General features: G+C 33.1%; 1 long non-coding RNA gene across 1 annotated transcript; it reads left to right on the forward strand.

The window, feature by feature from the left end:
• The first annotated feature begins 2,353 nt into the window (after positions 1-2,353).
• LOC124886479 lies at positions 2,354-3,326 on the forward strand. Its single transcript, XR_007043756.1, has 2 exons — positions 2,354-2,684; positions 3,094-3,326. It is a non-coding gene; the product is annotated as an uncharacterized LOC124886479 (long non-coding RNA).
• Positions 3,327-4,569: the final 1,243 nt, after the last annotated feature.

Raw genomic sequence — 4,569 nt, forward strand, 5'->3', positions numbered from 1 at the left:
TGATTTAAATAAATATAACCTTTATTTTAATATCCATTGCTATTTTTTAATAACTAATTTTTTATATATAATTATAATGATTAACACGATATACACATGCAATATACGTACTTTAAACTAGTAATTAAATATAAGCAACGTCTTCTCACAGCTTTCCTGCATGTTTCTACAGTGTTATTTTTTTCAGGAAGTAATTGGTAAATGAAAAAAGAAAAAAACAAAGTAATTGATATGCTCATGTAAAATCAATTTCATTTCTCATCCCCCGCCCCCCCACCCCCCGCCCCCCCGGGATGTTTTTACATATGTACTTAAATTGTAACATAGTGGTGATAAAAATAAGATCAAATATTACAGGAAGTTCATTCAACAATGAAAAATTATTTAATACTATATTATATCAATAATATTGTTCAATTAAATTTTTTTCCTTATAAAATCACTCAGTTAAATTTGTCATAAAAAATATAATATAGTAAAAATAAATTAATTTTTATACAATGTAAATATGAACATCACAACAACGAAAACAACAACATATTCAGTATATTCTCATAAAATGGGATCAGGGAAAGAAAGAGCGCTTACGCAGTCTGTACCACTACTTCAAAGCTGAAGTAGAGAGGTTGTTTCTGATAAATCAATCGCTCAAGACAAAATATCATCTAGAAAAAAATGCAATAGAGACACAGAAGACAGTAGAGAGTAACATAACAACAGATAGAGGCAGAAAAAATCTATATATGACAAAATAATATTACAAGTGATATTCCCGAAACGATATTTACCAGTAGAATTTTTGTTTGTGGTGTTCATGAAAAAAAAACTACAAATACAACACCACGACTATATATATATGTGAACACCACAAACTAAATAAAGCTAAATTCATATCTTACCCTCAATCCACCCAAATATCAAAATGGCTTGATCAAATCTTTTGACAAGTGTAGAATTTGAAATGATTATCTTAATACATAATGCTCGTGTTTATGTGTTGATAATAATGAAACAATCAGCATTATTCAAAAGATAGCAATAAATTATTTCCAAATAAGCCTTACACATAATGATCCTACCTGTCTATAACAAAATAGACAAGTATAGAGAGATGTTTATTTTGGGATTGTAAAAATTATCCTTAAAATTAACTTAAATTATCTAGGATTGAATGGTTTAATGATCTATTTATTATTAATTTAATTCATTTTAATTTATTTTATTTAATCTATTTTGCACTAATGCTAATATACAGTATAAACTGAGCCATGAGAAAATTTATTTTTTTAATTTTTAAATATGTTTTTGATATAATATATATAGTCATTAATATTAGTTCAAATTGGTGGATGGAGTTTTGACCTGAACTTTGGTCCCAGATAACTTAATCAGTCCATTTATTAACTCGGCTTAATTTACATGCCTCTAGTTGGCATCATTTCAAGAATAAAAAAAAAATAGTGATAGACAATTTTTACAGTAAATAATAAAAATTCATCAATAATGCTATTTAAAAATGAATTATAAAAAAATTGTAAACTACAAAACTCTTTAGTGGAATACTAGTAATGAATATCATAAAAAAAGATGCATCTCCTAAATTGGAAAATCATTACCCTGCCAAAGGAAAAAGGAGGACTTGGAATCCACAAAACTTCTTATAAGAACCTCTCCTCTCTTACCAGCTTGGCTTGGAGATACAACCATAGCCACAACAGCCTCTAGGCTAAGATCCTCAAGGAAAAGTACAGCAACAGCTGCATCAACTCCAGAACCTGGAAAGACATGCTCAAAGGTTGGGAGATATGCAAAAAAGCTGGCTTATCGAAGATCCATGATAGCCAAAATGTAAATATGTGGTTTGATAAGTGGATACCCAATCTCCCACCTCTAAGTAAGCTAGTCCAGGGACTCGTATTGGAGCACCAAATGCACACTAAATGTAGACATGTGATTTCGTCCCTTCACAAATTTTATTTACCCCGTTTTACTACGTACCCTATCCGCCTAGTAATTTTTCTCCAAGAAAACAAATAACCTTCTCATCTTTTACTCAGTTATTTATTTGTTTTTGTTTTGTTTTATCCCATTTAACAAACCTAACTAATTTTGTCTTATTTTAAAGATTCCAACAACTCACCCTATTAAAAATTGACAACACATCCTAACCCCTACCCCTCGTACCCCTACCTCACGTGACCCCTCCCCTCTCTCTTGTTTTGCTTGCCCAAGGAACTTTCTAGGAAATTCCCTAGGGGGATGGACCCACAAGTCTCCTCAAACATTTTTCTTTTCTTTTGAAATATATACACACACAGTGCACGAGGAAGGGGGGATTTTTTTTATCATCCATTCACGTCACAAAGAGTGGCCCACAATAACCAAAAGGAGGCTATCTTTATTTTTGTTGAAATCAGTTCTATTTCAGATCATCTTTGCGATTTGTTCACTCTTGGGCTGGTTTATGTTGTTGTTATTTGGATTTGGGTCTCATCGGTCCCGGCTTTCACTACTGATTGGAGAATTCAAGTCTCATTCGTCCTGATTTGTTCATCGCGACTAGTTTTGGGGTTTCAAATTTCAATACCGAGTTTGGAGTTGGTTCGTTCGTCATTGGGGTTCTTGTTCGAGGATTTTGATCTCAGATTTCTTTATTATTATCAATGAAAACAAGTGCTATTGAGGTCTATTTCCTTAATCCACTCTCTTTTTATTTATTTTGATTTGTTGAATTGACTCTGATTATGTGTGATGTGATTATGTTTTGTTGGATTTTTGTTACCTTGATGTTATGATCATGATGCTTGGTGATTCGGTTGTAGTGGTTTGAGGAATAAATTTGATCATGTTTTAATGGATTGATAAAAAAAAATTGGGGGTGAGGATTGAAAATTAACAAAAAGGATAGATTCGATTTAATTTTGATTTATTGATTGATTTGAATCGTGATAGATTTATGATGTGTTGAAACGGATAGGCAATATAGGTTCGGGTAGGTAAATTTTAGAATTTGTTGTTTTGATTGAAAGTTGGAATGTACCTGTGAATGTTTCTTTCTAGTTCATCATATTTAATTTAAATGTATTCATTTAGCCAGGGAATGCCCCGAGAGACGTTGTATTTACTCACCGGGGAATGCCCCGACATATTATGTTGACAGAAGACGTTTATGATGAAGGCCCGAGGCATTGGGTAAAGCGCAAGAGCATAGTTAGGGTTAGTGTAGGTTAGATAGGATTTATTTTTGTGTTTTTATTTATTTTGGACTGTATAATTGGACTGAACACTATATTTTGGATTTATTTAGTTTCTTGTGTTTGGATGCTTGTTTATGTGTTTTATGTGGTTTATACGCCCTTAGTGTTAAAATTAGCCGATACGCTTCACCAAGCGATCGTGGTCAAACCACTGGACCGAGGGGTGCCTAAACCTTTCCCTCGGTCAACAGAATTCCTTAGTCGGAACCTCTATTCACAGATCAATTTTTACAGAGTCAAAAATTATTTTGAAAAGGATTTTCCAAAGGTGACTTGGCACATCGGATTATGCCAAGTGGCGACTCTGAGTTTTGAATATAAAAGATCCTTTTTGAAATAAATTTTCATCTTTTGTCACTTTGATAATAAAAATCCTTTCAAACTTAAAAATGAATCTTTTTGGTGGTAAAAAAGGAGTGTGACAGCTCTGGCGACTCTGCTGGAGACTTTTCAGAATTCGAGCTAATTTTTGGAGTTGTATCGACTTTGTTTGACATTATGGGTGTATAGACATTGTTTGTATCATTTTTTCTTTATTTTATCATTGTTGAGTGCCTACGTGCTCTTTGTTTATAGTTTTTATCCTATGTGTTACCGCTTTATATCTGTTATCATGTGCATAAATCGAGTCATTCTTTTCGCAACAAGTCTGTAGTACACGTGTTGTACACGACCTATAGTTGAGTCACCCTTATCTTAGGAGGGGGAGCCGTCGGTGTTATGGAGTGGGTGGAAAGCTCTCGCAGCCACTATCGACCATACGCTCTCCCGAACAGCCTTGTTAGTGAACCCCAACGTAGGTCAGCCCTTAGGTCATGCTTATTTGCATCATATTGAGACCTAGCGGGACCCACTTGGTCCTTTGTAGGAGACTCACCTCTAAAGCATCCCTACATTCTAAATGTCGCATCTCTGAGGGCAATGTGGTCATTTGATGGACTGATTTGGGGAAAAACATGTGCTAGAAGTAAAGTGTGTAGACAAGAAATGTGGAAAAGTGAAAAAAAAATATTTTGTAGTTTTTAGTGTTCTTTATGGCTTTTGATTTTTACAATTCAAAAATATTTTTTACCTTTGGCACTTATTTATACAAAAAAAATGAAAAGCTTTTTACTTTGTCTCCTTTAGCATGCATTCATAATTCGAAAACTTCAAAAACGCTTTTTAATAGAAGCCTTTTATAATTCAAAAAATATGGTAGAAGTTTTGTACATTTCATATATCATTTAACAAAAATACCAAAAGATTTTTCCTTCATATTTGTTGGTGTCAGTTTTGTTTGGAGTGTCTAGTTAAAAACCCCAAAAAAGAT

The sequence above is a fragment of the Capsicum annuum genome, chromosome 8, assembly GCF_002878395.1.
Source record: "Capsicum annuum cultivar UCD-10X-F1 chromosome 8, UCD10Xv1.1, whole genome shotgun sequence".
Taxonomy (NCBI): Eukaryota; Viridiplantae; Streptophyta; class Magnoliopsida; order Solanales; family Solanaceae; genus Capsicum; species Capsicum annuum.